General features: G+C 42.5%; 1 non-coding gene across 1 annotated transcript; it reads right to left on the minus strand.

The window, feature by feature from the left end:
- Positions 1-11,329: 11,329 nt before the first annotated feature.
- On the minus strand, positions 11,330-11,404 carry trnai-aau (transfer RNA isoleucine (anticodon AAU)). Its single transcript has one exon. It is a non-coding gene; the product is annotated as a tRNA-Ile (tRNA).
- Between the last annotated feature and the right edge of the window lie 7,804 nt (positions 11,405-19,208).

A 19,208-nucleotide genomic window follows, 5' to 3' on the forward strand; every position in this document is an offset into this window, starting at 1 on the left:
TGAAATTAAACAATTTTTTCTCGCCTAAATTTTATTTTACATTCCAGCACAGTAATCGAACAGCGTGATTAAATTTTCTGGGAGCTTTCACATCTCAAAGCTGTTCATTAATCTGTCGAAATCGGCCCACATCCGCCTAAATATATCTACCCCTGTCCAAATCCCAAAATGGATCGCTCCAAACCTGCCCAAATTCTGGATGATGAGCTCAAACTGTCTACACACAGAGGATGAAACCCTCTATTAATTTAAACCAAGCAACCAGAGAAGATTACCTCGCCTCGTTAAATGTTAAAATGTGTGCATGAGTGAAAGAGAACACATAATTTCCACTATTTAAAGAGAAATAATAATTTATTTTCCTAACTCTGATAGTGAACGTGAACCAACAAGTATAATCAATTCCAAACTGACTTTTCTTAACTCAACACTTTCTGACCACAATTCGATAAAAATGCTGTTCTCATAACACAAATATTAAAGGTCACATTAACTTAATTTCTCAGAGTTCATGCAGATGGTCTTCTCATCTCTCTTCAATCTTCCTTCCTTGTCTTCCCAACTTTGCTGTCTTCGTCCTTTTTGCTTTGAGTTTTTTTTTAAACTGGTAAATGTAGCCTTTGATAGATAGTGCCATCTGGTTACTTTTAGAACTTTTCATATTAGATGGACAGTGAGCTCTCTCGGTGTATGGCAGTTTGTGTGACAGGTTTTCAAAATACCTGTGTTTTTATACTTCCAACACGGTTCCCTCTAATTGGTTGGATCTCATCCATATAATAAATTCAAATTCAATTGGATTTAAGTATTGTAGGAATAATTTAAATTGATTGGTTGAGTTTGAAGTGTTACCGAAACAGCAACCAAAGTTCAGGAGTTCATTTAGCAGCCAATTGTTCAAAGTATCTATTTTTGAACAGCCCGTCTCTAGTACTTCGTCTCTTTGGACTTATGAATGATATATATGTAGATAGATAGATAGATAGGTAGATCAATAGATAGATAGATAGATAGATAGAAAGATAGATAGATAGATAGATAGATAGATAGATAGATAGATAGATAGATAGATAGATAGATAGATAGATAGATAGATAGATAGATAGATAGATAGATAGATAGATAGATAGATAGATAGATAGATAGATAGATAGATAGATAGATAGATAGATAGATAGATAGATAGATAGGAGTAGTAAAGATTTTTCGCACGATATTTCTCCACAAATCTTCTTCACAATTATGGTTATCAGAAATATCAAAGCAGAATCATGAAATATTTCGAATGGATGCAACATAGTTGAAAATGAAAGACTATTCCTGCCAGCACGCGCTTAATTTTTAAAATCGTGCATCCATCGGAGACAGGCAATTGCTAAAATGTAATTCCATGACTTCACCACGCCATGGCAGAATTGGGTATTACCTGCACCGGAAAACTGTAATTTGCTCTATAATGATATTGTTGGCTTATCGAAATCGCATGAACTGCAGAGAATCCCAGACAATCAGCTTGTCGCCACTTCTGAGCAGTGCAAAGAGCGTGAGAAAATTGCTGGCCGAGGCAGTGACTCTTACCACCTATGAGGAATTTCAAAATACACAGAAACGATGCACATGAGTGGAAAGATACATAAAATGATGCAAATATCCAGGAGATTTATGGTAGGGTAACAGATTTGGTGTATCACCAACCCAGATACCCCGTGGCTCAACACTTCAACTCCCCCTCGCACTCCACCAGGGACATGCAGGACCTTGGACACCTCTTTCGCCAGACCATAGCAACACGAAGGCTGGAGGAAGAACGCCTCATCTTCCACCTAGAAAACCTGCAACCACAACGTGTGAACTCAGATTACTCCAGTTTCCTCATTTCCCCTCCCCCCACCTTGTCTCAGTCCCAACCCTCGAACTCAGCACCGCCTTCCTAACCTGCAATCTTCTTTCTGACCTCTCTGCGCCCACCCCCACTCCGGCCTATCATCCTCTCCTTAACCTCCTTCCACCTGTGTTGTTTCCAACGCCCCTCCTCCAAGTCCCTCCTCCCTAACGTTTATCTTAGACTGCTTGGCTCACTTTCCTCATTCCTGAAGAAGGGATCATGCCTGAAAAGTCGATCCCCCTGCTCCTTGGATGCTGCCTGACCTACTGCGCTTTTCCAGCATCACATTTTCAGGTACAGATATAGTGTGACAGACCTGAATGTGACAGATTGGTGTGGTATTCAATCATTTGCTTTATCTTGTGTCAATATAATGTATTGCCTGGCATGTTCACTGTGCTTAATGGAACACACTTTGAACAGAATTGGCAACTCAAGACTGAAAATCCGCAAAAGTGCTACTGATCATCAAAACCAGCAGAATTGTACTCTTGTATAATCTCCAGTCTCAAAATCCTGCCTCAGCATATCTCCAATGAAGCCAGGGTATCAATCCTGGTTCAATGGAGAGTTTTATGACACATGCTAGAAGCAGCAGCAAACATAGTTGTCAATGTGGTATCAAACTGGCGAACGTACTGAGCAGGATTACTTGCATGTTGCGCAGTATAAGCAGGAGGTGTTCGACAGAGCCGCCCTCAAATTTCCCTGCAAATAATTTGTCAGATTCCATTGAATCAAGAATAAGCATCTAAAAAAAGAAAAATCTGTCTTTTCTCGAGATTTGAATTAAACAAACCAATGTATAAGGTCTAACGTCTGAAGTGATAACACAACCTGTGATGGTGATGGATATATTTTGGTGGAGTTGTTGGACGAGTTGTTCAGAGGACTTTTGCATGCCTGAGATCGCAGAGACACGTTTATTTCCAGCAAATGCTTAGAAGGACAATTAGAAGGATTGACTTCACTGTCATTCCACTGTAAATTATGCCACACGTCTCTGTTCCTTCGTTCCTCTGGTTTGGAGATGGCTTTGGACGTTGCAACTTTCCTTATTTTAGGTGGTAAGAGGACAACCTCAATCCTGTCAGCGTAGTGAAAGCAATCTTAATCATGACTGGGGGTAATAGATTCATAGTGTGTCAGTCCTCCCAGTGTTGCAGTGGAAGGCAATTCTTCTCATGCAATGCCACTTGTCAGACAGCTCATCTGAAACAGTGGCATCGTCCTGAATTATTGGATTCGTGTATGCATTTTCAGATGATATTGTAAAATGTCGGAATTGATAAGAATTGGATGAGGCTGGGCATTTGCTATTAATTCCATCATTTGTGCCATTCTTGCTCACTAGTTAAATGTGCAGAAAGTTTCGACACGGGCATTGCTTTGAAAGGATCTCCCTCTCCTTTACTTTCTCTCCGATAAGATCAGTTGAGTTTGGTATTTCTTCAGTGACACTTGAGCTTTTTCAAATTTACAACGGGTTTCAAAACTCCTGGAACGTTGAACCAATCCAGTCTATGTTAACGTTGTCTGGAGGAAGATGTTTAGTCCGGTGCTGATATATGACAGTCATTGTAATCACTGAGGCTTGCTTTCGGTTCGGACCAAAAAAAGAACGATGATTAGTTTGGATATTCTTTGAAGAAAAGCAATTTCCAATTGTTCACAATAATTCCAGACAAGCAATATGGTTATTCTCTTCGAACTGAGTATAGAGTATTTCAGAGAATCCTTTCCCTTGATTTTATTATTCAAATGCAAGCAGGTATATCTGAAGAACCTAAGGCAGTCTGGCGGCACCTGTTGATAAACAGAGTTGATATTTTCTGTCTCATAAATCTGAGGAGTCTTCAGAGAAGTCACCAGTCTTGCTGAAATTTGTCAAGCAGGATTTTTTTTTAACCACAGATTTCCGTAATTCTGATTTTCTTTTTCGTCTATTTTATTAGAAGATTACTTTGTTCAAATTCCAGATCTGGGGTGCTTGGTCAGCGGTTTTTGAATTATTGGAAGCTGAGTTCTCGGTTTTGTGATGGTATTTCATTCTCTGTGAGAAATCTTCACACTTTCACTGCAAATGATTGGTAAGAGTCCGTTGAATCAAAAGTAAGCATCTGGAAAAAAAAACAAATCGGTCTCTTCTCCTGATTTGAAATCGACAAAATAATATTATCAGTAAATGAATGACATATTTGTAAATTTCAGAACATTTTAAGATTTCTCAAACTGTGTCGTTTGTGGTGAAGACGAGTTTTCCTTCCACCTTAAGGAAACGAATCTGCTTAACATGTAAATAATAATCTCAAGCCTCCTTTATCTATATAACAGTGAACAGTCACACATTTGCATTTTTAAATGACCTAACCCGCTTCATTGGAATAGGGACACTGAATTGTCGAGTTGTGAGCAAACCACGTTGGCTCATAAGTGTCGAATTGCCTCGCTTTCGGAGCACCTCCACATCACGGGAGGACCAAGAAACCATTTATCCCTGTTCACCCAGGTTGATGTGAAACAGCAGCCAGTTTGTCCCTTGCGCACAATCGCGTTCCCAGATTTCTGGATCACCGCGCAAGCGCTTGTACCTCACATTACCAGAAGTCAACCACCAATTCACCACTACACTCCCCCCAACGCAGTATCTCTTTCCTTCACAGTTGGTAATGGTCATAAATGACGGGTCTGCAAAGCCAGTAAACGAAATGTATCAACTCGGTCTTTTGGGCAGCGGTAAGGTTCCGAGTATTAAACTGATTGAGGGGAAGTGTGTGTAGCTGCTGTTGCCGCTTCTCACCAGCTTTGTGTCTCTCTCAGCACTCAATTCCTCACTCGCACCATCGCGTTCTCCATCTTCATTCTGGATGCATGAATAGACCGAAAGACAGTCCACACTTCAGTTGATTGATGGAGTGGAAACAATGGGCTTTTTCTCGTAGAATGTCTTTATGAATTCATCGAATAATTGCTGTCAGTGGATGGTTCACAGCACTTTTGACCTGATTCCGGACTTGGACTGAGTCACCCGATAAATAAATGTATCTGCAGCAATTTAAGTTGCACCGCTTCCACCCAACTTCTCCAAGTATACACAAAGACACAACATAATCACTGAGATTGACGCTTGTGAATCTGTAAAATGTGTAATATATGTTTGGAAGGAGTAACTGAAATAAAGAACACTGGGCTAATGGTAAGTTTATTGGTAGTGTAAAACAGCAGAGAGATTCCAGTGTCCATGTACAGAGATCCCTGAAAGTTGCCACCGAGGTTGATAGGGTTGCGAAGAAGGCATACGATCTGTTAGCTTTCATTGGTAAAGGGATTGAGTTTCAGAGCCACATTGTCATGCTACATCTGTTCAAAAATCTGATGCGACCGCACTTGGAGTATTGCATGCAGTTCTGATCAATTCATTAGCGGAATGGATGTGGAAGCTCTGGAAAGGGCTCAGAGGAGATTTACTCGGATGTTGCCTGGTACGGAATGAAGGTCTTATGAGGAAAGGCTGAGGGCCTTGAGGCTACTTTAGTTAGAGTGAAGAAGGTTAAGAAGTGAATTAATTGAGACCTATAGGATAATCAGAACGTGAGCTAGGGTGGACAGTGATCGCAGTTTTCCTCGAATCGTGATGGCTAGCACCAGGGTACATAGCTGCAAATTGAGAGGTGATGGGTATAGGAGCGATGTCGCAGATAGTTTCTTTACTCAGAATGTAGTCAGGGCGTGGAACACACTGCCTGCTGCAACAGGAGACTCGCAACATTTAAGGGCTTTTAAATGGTCATTGGACAAATATATGGATGAAAATGAAATTGTGTAATACAGATAAACTTCAGATTGCTTCCACAGGAAGGTACACAGAGCCTCTACTGTGCTGTGATGTTCTATGATCTATGTTCTATAATATCGGTCAGCCACAGCGTATGAAACTGTCACACATGGTGAAGAGGAAAACTACTGATTTCCTTCTGCGATCCAACTCTGGGTCTCTGTGACACTGACTCTTCCTCTACCCCTTCAGTTCCTTGTGAACCTGACTAGTCAATAAAATGCACATTATAGTAAGAGCATTAAGGAATATAATTTGGAGCAAATGGGAGAATTGGTGTGAAAATCATATCTTGCCAGTCAAAAATCAAAATTCCAGGATTAATACAAAAACGTGCATTTCTCTAACAGAACAATGATACTTTATCAATAGTCCTTCCAGATTCTTACACAAAGTAGAAGCGAATATTTCTTTTAAAAAAAACACGTTTTGGAGAAAAGCAGAACTGCAGTTGCCAGAACTTCAGTCTGACAATTCTCAGCTTCTGGTAACAAATGGCCATAAATCGATCAATGTTAAAAGTAACGGCCAACCAGAAGGAACAGTCTGTTTCTTCACGAGCTCGAAAATGTATAATGCTGCACACGGAAGTGATGTCCAGGTAAAAAATAATTAAAATAATATTTCTGAACTGTTTCAATATGACCTCAGTGATGATGACCATTCGATCCGCTGTGGCCATGGCCACCAGGTAATATGTTGTGCAAGTGGAATAGTCACACTTTCCCTCGGTCCAGCATCGCAATGGCTCACAGATTAACTTCAACAGATGAATGAGAATTGAGTAAGAAAATTGTTGGTGAGAATAATTTTCGAGTGAGTAAGAACGGCAGGGTTGAAATTGGAATGCAAGAGTTAAAACAATTCGTGATAAGGTCCGTCAAAATCTCATCAAGTTCACGACATACCCACATCCATGATTAATAACTTCTTACATACTAATTCGGAGTAATGAAGAGAAAGCAACAGAAAGCTCCCAACTGCGTCAGAGTGTGAACTGTTCTAACGAGGGTGACAAAATTAGACTTTGTAAGTTTTGAGAATATTCGTAGCTCACGTTGAGGTTCTGGATGTTGGTTTGCTCGCAGAGCTGGGAGGTTCATATTTAGACGTTTCATCACCCTACTAGGTAACCTCTTCGGTGGGCCTCAGTCGAAGCAGTATACATGACTCCTGCTTTCTATTTATATCTTTCGGTTGGTGATGTGTTATTTCCTGTGGTGATGTCATTTCCTGTGGTGATCTCAGTTTCTGTTCTTTTTCTCAGGGGGTGAAGCATTCATTTAGACCCCATCTACCACCCCCTGAGAAAAAGAACAGGAAATGACATCACCACCGGGAATGACATCACCACAGGAAATAACATCACCAACCCAAAGAAACCCAAACATATAAATAGAAAGCAGGAATCATGTACATTGCTTTGCTTGAGGCCCACTGAAGATGTTACCTAGGAGGGTGAACCTCCCATCTCAGCAAACCTACATCCAAAATTTGAATTTCTCGTTCAACCACTTGGCTGGAATTTTCCAATCTCACGAGATTCCGCTGCTGAGGAATGATCAGTACTGCACAAGAGATGCCTTTACTGGACTGCTGCAACTTCATCAGGTAGCATTGGAATAGGATCATAAGACACAGAATTTAAAGCAAAAGATTACAGTGTCCTGCAACTGAAATGATACATTGAACAAACCGAGATTGCTGCTCAGTATTTCATCTATTATAAAGGTTTGCAGGTTTGTTCATTAATTTGTAAACCCCAGAACTTGCTTGAAGTCGCATTCTCGAGATAGCTTGAGGTTTTGTTTCAAGAAAGGTGACATCTCAGCTCAGACAGGATCCGTTCAGTTGAGGAGGAATGCGACTGACGTCTGAAGATGCTCAAGGACTCCCTCATAAGAACAGGATACAATGTTCACTCATTGAAAGCCAGTTCACACATGCTACAACGAGATATTGTAATGACCTCATTAGGAGATCGACATGGGATGCAACGGATAGGATTGTCCAGTACTTCCCAGGAGCAGAGAAATTATGCTATATTCTTCGCAGCCTGGGACACATTATCGATGAGGGTCAGCACCTCGTCAAGACCTTCCCTTTGCCTCCGCTTCTCGCCTTTAGTACCTGCTGCACCAAAACCATTGTTTGCAGCAAATTGCCCTGCTTTCAAGACAACATCGACCACAATACCGTACAACTCTGTCATGGCAAGCACTGCAAGACGAGTCAGACTATCGACATGAATACCAGCATCACACGTGAGGAAACCACCCCCCCATGTACGACGTATGCACTCACGTGACTTGGCCAACATTGCTTATTTCGTACGCTACGAGCATGGATGGCCCAAAGCATGGTACATTGGCGAGACCAAACAGATGTGTGACAACTGCTGAAGAGGCACTGCGCAACAACGCCATACAGGGGTGTTCCCTCCCAGTCAGGGAATGCTTCAGCTGACAGGGAAATTCAGTTTCAGATATTTGGGTGACCATCTTCCAAGGTGGACTTTGGGATATGCACCAATGCAGTGTGGCAGAGCAGAGTCTGACAGCAAATTTTGATACCTATGAAGATAGCCTCAAACGTGACCTTGGGTTCATGTCACACTACACCCTGCACTCTCTCTCTCTCATACACACAAACAAGCACACATACACACACACTCCGACATACTCACACACTCACGCAGACCAGCTGTCAGACACACGCTCTCTCTCATGCACACACACATATACGCGTCACACGTAAACCCACGTGCAGACACCGTCTTACAGTTTTGTACTCCATCACACATACACACACACACACACACACACACACACACACAATTTACCCGGCATACACGAACACAAACACAAACTCTCTCAAGTCACTCACAAGCACACACACTTACATGCACACACTGACAGTCTCCATCTCTCATAGACAGGCACACACATACAAGGAGATGGGGTGAATTTGCATTTTCTGAATTACACATGGAGATATTATTTTATTTTGCTCAAAACGCACACGTTCTGTGGGCAGTAAATGCAGACAGTCAATTCATGTCATGTTCTATAAACTCCTACTGTGGAAATACAACCAGTCCAACTCAAGTTTGGGATAAAAACAGATTCTAACCTTGCAGATTTAAAGCATTGTCTGAGCTGAGATTTCAGCTTTTTAAAATAGAAAATCTTAAGTTATCTCGGGAACGTGACTGAATAAAAGTTCTGGGATTTTCATATTAATGAACTGACACCTGCAAGCCATTCTAAAAGATGGAAGACTTAACGAAAATCACGCATGTTCAGTATATCATTTCTGTTTCCTGACACTGTAATATTTTGTTGTAAATTCTGTGTCTTACGATCTTCTCCAAAAGTTACCTGAAGTAGGTACAGCTCTCCAAAAGCTCGTGCTACGAAACTAGCCAGTTGGACTATAATCTGATGTGTGATTTTTAACTTCGTCCACCACAATCCAAAACTGGCATCTCCAGTCAGCATTGGCCAGTCAGAGAAAGAGTAGTTCAATAGTCCCATTGCGGAAAACCGTCAGAGACCTCAGGCAATGCTTCAAAATCCAGATTCGGCTCACAGTTTTCTTAATAGTAAGATCCTGCTACCAGAAATGTTAAACTTGATTTCTAATTCCTGAAAAATGTCAGAACCACAGTGTGCTTTTCGGTCTGAAGAATTTGTTACAATAGTGGTTTATCACCCTCCTTTAACTGCATTGTGGCATTAATTTGAAGTCCACCTATCATTGTGAGGAGGAACATGCCAAGAACAAAAAAGGGAACACAGTGCAGCAAAAACCCTGTGCCATAAAGTAAAACTTGTAATTTTTAAATAACGCTTGAAGCGCCACTTATATGCACGCAGGAAATTCTGTCCTCATATATAGGTTTAATTATTGTCTAGAAATTGAAAACTGGAATTGCTGTAGTTTTCATGAGATAAAAAGTAAGTTCAGATAAAAAAGATTCGATGCGTATGCACGCAGATCTGTGAGTTGAATGCAAGTCCTGTAACACCAAATGACGTCCATGGTTTCATTACCACAAGTCAAGTCTGTGATAGCATACTGCGCACTTCTTTGGATGAGTGAAGCACCAATCAATGTCAGGAAACATTACACACGATAGGATTAGACAGGCCATCAGAGAGACAGTACATCTACCAGGCTATGCATTCTCTCACTCTGCCACTGGTGTAATGACAGCATTGATTAACATCAATGCAATGCACTGAAGTAACCGGTTAAAACGTGTTGAACATGACTCTTGAACCTGCTTTCTCGAACACCTGGATGAGGAAGGATCCCGGAAGTGTGGGAAAACCACGTTTCCAAACAAGATCTAAGCAGTTCCCACTTAAAACATCTTTGACCGTTCCTTCACTGTCAAGCGAACAACTTTCAGAAACATCCCTCCTAACAGCACTCTTTCTGTTGCTGCGTGAGTAAGGCTCCTCTGGTTTAAGAAGGCATCGACCTTTGTCAGTTTCACATCAGCATTGGCTACACATTTCCAACTCAATGTTGCCATTTTGATGCACTTTCTGACAACGATATCCGTGGAAACAGTCACTGATTACAACCTGAAGCGTTTGAACTCTGCATGAAGCTGAAAAGTCTGGATGGTCCTAATCTGAATGGACAACAGAAAATTCCAATAACATTCTATAGGTCAGGCAGCAATACTGGTACGCGTGAAGGTTATTTCATTATGATTCACTCATCGGGTGTAAATATTGAGGGATTAGCATTAATTTTCAGTGCTGACCTTCAGAAGGTGATGATGTCAGCGTGATGACTTTTAATCGCATTGTTAGGTCAACGAGAAAATAAAAGACTGGATCAATAAAATATATATAGTCTGGTTTTGATATTAGAACGTTAATATTTTTTCCATTTTGAGGACAGAAATTGCAAAACCTGATCAGAATTAAATGTTGACATTATCAGCTGTTCGTGGTTGTCATTCCAGATGTAAGACACACAAGGAATGGCATGACTAAGTCCTTCTGCAAAAAACTCCATCGTACAATGTTAACGCTACAGTCACCAATTGCAGAATCTTAATTGTTTCATGCACAAGATACTCATTGTTTCAGGCATCTGCAGGAGAAACGTGTAGGACAAACTAAAATTAAAACAGAAATTGTTGGTAAACTCACCGTGTATAGGTACATATGTAGAGAATTGAAGCCTGAACTCTGGTTCTCCTCCGAGACTGTGCCTGGTCTGCTTAAACTGCATATATTTCATGTTTTGCATTTGATTGTGGACACAATTGAGACTGATTGATTTGCTGCAGACAACATCCACCAATCATCACGGGTACGGCGATCAAGTCGTGTGTCTAACCCTGTCAAATGTTTTATTGCGCAGGTGAGGCTTCCTGCATCTTGGATTCGTGGAGCACGTTGTTTGGAAATACAGCAACGCAGTGAGATCCTGCATCGACCAGCGAGTTGATGTTCATGACAGCGATGGTCGGCTTTCGAACGAAGACACATCTCAAGCGATCATGTGACAAGTTCTTGCAGACAGTGAAAGTAAAATGTCACCGATCCCTGACACCGCACCGCTTACCACGCCATCGCTTCGCATGGTGCAGTGTGGGGATTGAACCCACGACCTTGGCGTCATTAGCACCACGCTCTAACCAGCTGAGCTAACCGACCAATTCTGCTTTCCGCTCGAAAGCAAATGCCTATATTGCCAGAGCTCAAAACCACGGCGGCTGTTCATTTTCTGCTTCACATCGATCGCACGACAGTCTGAAGTGTTTCCTTTTGTTGCAAAGCTTTTCAACAAAAAAAGCATTTACTTTTCCGAACGTGTATATTCGAGTTAACCATTTGCTCTGATATCCAAAATTAAGCACAATGTCCGGACGCATGCAATTTCAATCGCGATGCCACCAGCTCAGCTGCAGCTTGTCATGTTGACAAATATCGTCTGGAGAAACGTAGTTTCAACGGTCGCACAATGTTCTTCTGGATACTCACAGACCTTTGGAGTCAGGGTTATGTGCTGCTGATAAACTGCTACGAACCCTATGACAAATGCATTTGAATTGTAATCTAACAGTGGGATTCTTTCTGCTCCCGTACGACGCAGTTGCTTTGGTGTCAGCAACTGCTCAGAAGTCAATTGTACGTTTTGCTCAAGGACTCATGTTGCTTGTGCAATCTTCGTTTGACAGCATATATTGCAAGTTATCACGCCTTCCTTCAGCGTTTATTAGCGACAGATCAGCTGCGAAGATGATTGCTTCAGACAGCATGATACATCCTACATTTGAAAATGGAAAAGGTGCAACCGTTTACAGGCTGAACACTCACTCACTATTTTGACTGGCGCGTCAGAGGCTGGGAGCTGATCTTACGGAGGTTTTCCAATCATGAGGGGCATGAATCGGGTAAATAGACAAGTTCCTTTCGCTCAGATGTGGCAGTGCAAAACGAGAGGGTATAAATCTGGGAGTATGGGCGTGTGAGAATTCGAAAGGCAGTGAGGGCCAACGGTGCACGCAGAAGGTGGTGCGTTTTGGAATAACTTGCCAGACGATTTGGTGATGGATGGTATCATTCCAATACTTTTAAGGAATCTGGACGTGTATTTGAATAGAAAGGGTTTCGAGAGAAATGGGTCAAGTGCATGCAATCGCGGCTGGATCAGTTGAGGACATCCTTTCGGAATGGACGTGTTCGACCGAAGACTGTGTTTTCAGTGCTGTCTATATCTAATGGCTCTATGATAGTGCAGGTGAAATGATAAAAAAAGATAAATAAAATAAATGAAGTACAATTGTCTGAAGTTGTTGAAATAAAAAAACATCAGGTAATTTTATTTCAATTATTTTATTTATCATTTTTATTTGTGTTTTTCACTGCTCTCTACCTCGTATTTCTTGATTGTCTATCTTTCTCTCGCTCCCCACTCTCTCACTTTCAAAGTTTTAATTTCCCAGCAGTTTCAGCACACCGTAATGTTCCAATTGGAATGCACCGATGATAAAGGCACTGACGGTGGCAATCTCGATAGCTAATGCCTAATTGTGCGACAGTAATTCATGCGCTGTTCCGAAGTGTCACAAGTTTTGTCTCAGAGATTAATTTCTGTCGTGGAACAAGCAGGATTTTCCAAATGTCTCAAAAACATACAGTAATCTTGGGACTGGAAAATGATGCAAGCGCTGGGCTCACTTATGTCACTGGAGATTGAATTTATGTATAGTCTCAAGATATGTGGAGACAACACCTGCTCCAAGGATACCATACCTGAGACATCAGATAAAATTAAAATGCACTTAATGCTGCAAGTGAAATAAAATAATTTGACAATATGCCTCCTAAATTGCCATCAAAGGGTTTGAGAGTACGCCAAATGGTTTGACAGAGAAATTGCTCAGCTTTCAATACCGTGCAACAGAAAGCATTTTCTCTAATGATGCTTTCCCAACGTTTTGCAATGTTCACGGATCAATGAATGGGGAATATCCGATTGTGGATTCATAAATGGCGCATGATTTTAAGGAATACAACACGTAACTTCTTTGTTCAGAATATAACATTGTTGAAATTCATTTATTTTTCTCTCTGCTTTGTGAAAATCTTTTCGTCCTTGATAAGTCCTATGGATGTTACATTGGCATCTTTTCACTGTACATAGCAAAGGGGAAGTGAATCAAATGTGGATGCACGAGAATGAACCTCCAAAGGCAGACGATTGCATGGTATGAAGAACTTTGTAATGGCATTCGTTACAATCAGTGATTTTTCGTTTTGTTAGTACTTTGTCTGTTCGTTCGACAAAGTGTTTCCAAGTAATCGCTGTGTGAAATTTTTATTTTTGTGCTTGTACTGACACGTGTGTGTGTGTATAAATGCTTGCGAGAATGTGTGTGTGTTTGTTTGTGTTGGGTACCTGTGAGTGTGTTCGTTCCAGGGTGCCTGTATGAGTCATTGCGTCCGGATTTCTTAATCTGGCCATCTAAATGTGGGAATGGGTTTGTGTGTGTCTGTATGCATGGGTGTGTCTCTATGGCAGTGTGTCTTTTTGCGTGTGTGTCTGTGTTTAGTATGCATTCAAATATAAGCGGGTGAGTGAGTGTGCCTGTGTCAGCGTGTCTCTCTGTGTCGTGTCACTGTGTACACATGTGTCACCATTTTATCAAATTGTACATAATTCAGCATCATTGCATATTCTATAATGTTCGTCCGATGTCTTTGAACCGTTGTTGCAGAAAGTGATCTTTGAAAAAAGAAACATTACTTACTGCTGACTAAAGAACCCAGGTTGGTTTGTTCTTTACGCTGATCCTGGCACAGTTAAATAGTTGACCATAACACGATGCTCTTCTGAACACGAGTCTCTGAACCTGAACGTTTCAATCTGCATTCTCTCCACAGATCAGGCTAGGGTTCTGTTTTTGTAACGGCTTCCGTTCAACTTTGTGGCTATGTCACAGAACTGGTGACATTAAAGATTTTCTGTGACCTGTGGATGAGTGAAAGAGTAATCATTCCAAAAATCAGCCAGGCAGTTTTGAAGACTTAGTAATGATCACCAGAATGGAGAATTGTGTGTCAAACAACTTCACGCCTTCTGTGTCTCTAATTTATTTTGAGGCTCGGTTAGATTTTTGACAGATGAACGAATGATGGATGACATGGATAGACAGAAATGTACGGATGAGATCACAAATAGATCAGCCATGGTCTAAATCATTGGAAGAACTTCATCGAATCGTCAAGTTACCTACTCCTGTTCCAAAATCATACATTCCTCTGTTTTATTCAGCACTTGGAATCTGCTTCCCAGGTGCAATGGGAGAGCATTTCAGATTTCAAACCTGTGGATCGAAACAGGAGATAAGTTTCCAGAGTCCCGAAAGACTGTCATGTACCGTGGCCTGTAGACTCAGAAACTGTGCGATGGAAACACGGGTTGGCTGGCGAACATCTGACAGGACCCGCTTTATACAGCTTATTCCCTCTGCAAGTTTTGCTTCATTTGTCGGTTCTACCATAAACCAAGATTCATTGTGTACGGAGCATCTATCATTGGCCAGGCTTAGTTGAACAAACAAACTGATCACCCTGTATGCAACATTTAACAGCGTAGCCTCCAGGAAATCAACTGCTGAATGAGTGATAGCTGATCAAGAAAATACGGAAATGAAGCAGGAGTATGCCATTCATTTCATGCCGCACAATTCATTCATGCTCATTCTTTGGATGTGAACAGGTTGTCGCAGAGGAAATAGTCTTTACAGAAAGTGGACAACGGTGGGAAGGGAACTTTACTGCTGGTGGTGGGGTCCGTTTGTCAGTGCTGAATGATGTGATGTATAAGAAGATTAGCTTAAGGCCAACGGTCCACTTCGGAGCAGCGAGAAGCAGGAGCCAGGACGAGGTGACGTTGGTGACAGGTGATTGTCGGGAAGGCTGGTAATTATATTTAAACTTCTTACCTTCAGGCCAGCAAGGGAGGAGCGAGCAAAGACTTTGGGAAGGGTAAGTAGAACAGTTTGTATTTGCGTGGTTGCGTTACTGAGACATTACTCGGTCATGTCTCCCACACATCCTCCTCCTCTAACCGATAAAAAAGTTGTGGGCGCCAGATTGACAAGGTAAGGTAAGTAGTTTCTTTCCTAATCCTTTTTTTTCAGTAGTCACTTCAGGAGTTAAAATAGTGGGAATGGAGTTTAGGGCAGTGGAATGCTCCTCCTGCAGGATGTGGTAAGTAAGGGTCACCACAAGTGTCCCTGCTGACTACATCTGTGGGAAGTGCACCCAACACCAGCTCCTCGAAAACCTCGTTTGGGAACTGGAGCTGGAGTTGGATGAACTTCGGATCATTCGGGAGGCAGAGAGGGTTATTGACAGGACTTACAGACAGGTCGTCACTTCCACATAAAAGAAAAAGACGGATGGGTGACAGTTAGGGGACAGAAAGGGAACCGGCAGGTGGTGCAGGGATCCGCTGTGGCCATTCCCCTCAACAATAAGTATACTGTTTTGGATACATTTTGGGGGGGGATGACTTACCAGGAGAAAGCAGTGGGGCACCTACTGCTCGGAAGAGAAGGGGGAAGAGGAGCAGAGCATAAGTCATTGGGGACTCGACAGTTAGGGGAACAGATAGGAAGTTCTGTGGGCACGAGAGAGTCTCATGGTTTGTGTGTTGTCTCCCGGGTACCAGGGTCCATGATGTCTCTGGGGGGATGGGGAGCAGCCCCAAGCCGTGGTCCACATTGGCACCAACGACATAGGTCTGAAGAGAGACGGGGACTTGAGGCAGAAATTCAGGGAGCTACGATGGAAGCTTAGAGCTCGGAAAAACGGAGTTGTTTTGTCTGGTTTGCTGCCCGTGCTCCATGCTAGTGAGGTGAGGAATAGGGAGAGAAAGGTGTTGAACACGTGGTGACAGGTATGGAGCAGGAGAGAGGGTTTCGGGTTTTTGAATAATTTGAGCTCTTTCTGGGAAAGGTGGGACCTCTACAAGTTGGATGGTCTTCATCTAAACCAGAGAGGTACCGATATCCTGGATAGGAAATAGGGAAATAGATGGTGACACCTTGCAAAATGTCCAGATTACAGAGGAGGAAGTGCTGGATGTCTTGAAAAGGTTAAAGGTGGATAAACCCCAGGACCAGATCAGGTGTACCCGACAATTTTGTGGGAATCTACAGAAGTGATTGTGGGGACTCTTGCAGAGATATTTGTATCATCAATAGTCACAGGTGAGGTACCAGAAGATAGGAGGTTGGCAATCATGGTGCCAATGTTTAAGAAGGGCGGTAAAGACAATCCAAGGAACTATAGACCGATGAGCCTGATCTCAGTGGTGGGCAAGTTGTTGGAGGGAATCTTGAGGGACAGGATGTACATGCATTTGAAAAGGCAAGGAATGGTTCGGCATAGTCAACATGGCTTTGTGCGTGAAAATTCATGTCTCACAAACTTGATTGAGTTTTTTGAAGAAGTAAGAAAGATTATTGACGATGGGCAGAGCAGTCGATGTGATATATATGGAGTTCAATAAGGCGTTCGACAGGGTTCCCAACTGGAGACATCGTTAGCAAGGTTAGATCTCATGGAGTACAGGGAGAACTAGCCATTTTGATACAGAACTGGCTCAAAGGTAGAAGACAGGTGATGTTGATGGAGAGTTGTTTTTCAGACTGGTGGCCTGTGACCAGTGGAGTGCCACAGGATCAGTGCTGGGCCCTCTACTTTATGTCATTTACATAAATGATTTGGATGCGAGCATAAGAGGTGCAGTTAGTAAGTTTGCAGATGACACCAAAATGGGAAGTGTAGTAGACAACGAAGAGGGCTATGCCCGAAACGTCGATTCTCCTGCTCCTTGGATGCTGCCTGACCTGCTTCGCTTTTCCAGCAACACATTGTACAGCTCTGATCTCCAGCATCTGCAGTCCTCACTTTCTCCTAGCGAAGAGGGTTACCTCAGATTACAACAGGATCTGCACCAGTTGGGCCAAAGGTCTGAGAGGTGGCCGATGGAGTTTAATTCAGATAAATGCGAGGTGCTGCAATCTGGAAAGCAAACGTTAGCGTCACTTGTACATTTAATGGTAAGGTCCTAGGAAATGTTTCTGAACAAAAAGACCTTGGACTGCAGGTTTATAGCTCCTCGAAAGTGGAGTCGCAGCTAGATAAGATAGTGAAGAAGCCGTTTGGTATGCTTTCCGTTATTAGTCAGAGTGTTGAGTACAGGAGTTGGGAGGTCATGTTGCGGCTGTACAGGACATTGGTTAGGCCATTGTTGGAATATTGCGTGCAATTCTGGTCTCCTTCCTATCGGAAAGATGTTGTGAAACTTGAAAGTGTTCAGAAATGAATTCCAAGGATGTTGCCAGGGTTGGAGGATCTGAGCTACAGAGAGAGGCTGAACAGTGTGAGACTGTTTTCCCTGGAGCGTCGCAGGCTGAAGGGGTGAGCTTAGAGAGGTTTACAAAATTATTAGGGGCATGTGCAGGATAAATAGACAAAGTCTTTTCCCTGGAGTCGGGGAGTCCAGAACTAGAGGGCATAGTTTTAGGGTCAGAGGGGAAAGATATTAAAGAGAAATAAGAGGCAAATGTTTCACGCAGAGGGTGGTACGTGTGTGGAATGAGCAGCCAGAGGATGTGGTGGAGGCTGGTACAATTACAACATTTAAGAGACAATTGGATGAATATATGAGGAGGAAGTGTTTGGAGGGATATGGGCCGGATGCTGGCAGGTGGGACTAGTTTGGGTTCTGGTAGGCATGGACGGGTTAGACCGAAGGGTCTGTTTCCGTGCTGTATATCTCTATGACTCTATGATCCTAAAGCTATTAAGGTGGATTTACACTAATACAGCAGGGGGTTGGGAACAAAAATTGTAGGACAGGTACAGAAGAGGATGAGAGTAGGGGGTTCCCAAATCAAGTATTTGATACTGGAAAGCGAGAACCTGATTTGAACTTCAACGCGAGGAGGATCAAATAAAGTGGGTGAACTGGCAGAGTGGGTTGGTACCTGGGACTTCGATGGTGTGGCCCTTATGGAGACATGGATAGAGCAGGGACAGGAATGGCTGTTGCAGGTTCCGGAATTCTGATGTTTCAGTAAGAACAGAGAAGATGATAAAAGAGGGGGAGATGTGGCTTTATTAATCAGGGACAATATTAAAGTTGTAGAAAGGATGTTTGGGAACTCGTTAAATGATGTACTATGGGCTTAGGTTAGAAACAGGAAAGGATATGCTGGGAGTTTACTATTGGCCTCTGAATAGTCTCAGAGATGTAGTAGAAAGGATAGCAAAGATGATTCTCGATAGGAGTGAGAGAAGCAGGGTAGTTATCATGGGGGACTTCAACTTTACAAATATTGACTGGGATCACAACAGTATGAGTACTATAAGTGGGTCAGTTTTTGTCCAGTGTGTGTAGGAGGGCTTCCTGACACAGTATGCAGGCAGGCGTCCAAGGGGAGAAGCCACTTTAGATTTCGTTCTGAAAATGAGCCTGGCCACGTGTTAGATTTGGAAGTAGGTGAGCACTTTAGAGCCATCGATCACAATTTTGTTAGATTTACTTTAGTGATGGAAAGGTATAGGTGCTGTCCACCGAGCAAGAGTTACGGCTGGGAATGGGAAATTACGATGAAATTAGGAAAGATTTCGGAAGCGTAGAATGGGGAAGGAAACTGCAGGGGAGCTTATTCAAGGAAAAGCTCTTGTGTGTTCTCGTTAAGTATGAATCTGTCAGGCTGGGAGGAAGATATAGAACGCATGCGCAGTGGTTTCCGAAGGAAGTGGAATCCCTGGTCAAGAAGAAGAAGAAGGCTTATGTTAGGACAAATTATGGAAAATCAGTTAGGGCGCTTGAGGGTTACAAGGAAGTCAAGAATGACCTAAAAAGAGAGGTCAGAAGAGCCAGGAGGAGACATGAGAAGTTGTTGGCTGATAGGATCAGGGTTAACACTAA

The sequence above is a fragment of the Chiloscyllium punctatum genome, chromosome 43 (assembly GCF_047496795.1).
Source record: "Chiloscyllium punctatum isolate Juve2018m chromosome 43, sChiPun1.3, whole genome shotgun sequence".
In the NCBI taxonomy this organism is placed as follows: Eukaryota; Metazoa; Chordata; class Chondrichthyes; order Orectolobiformes; family Hemiscylliidae; genus Chiloscyllium; species Chiloscyllium punctatum.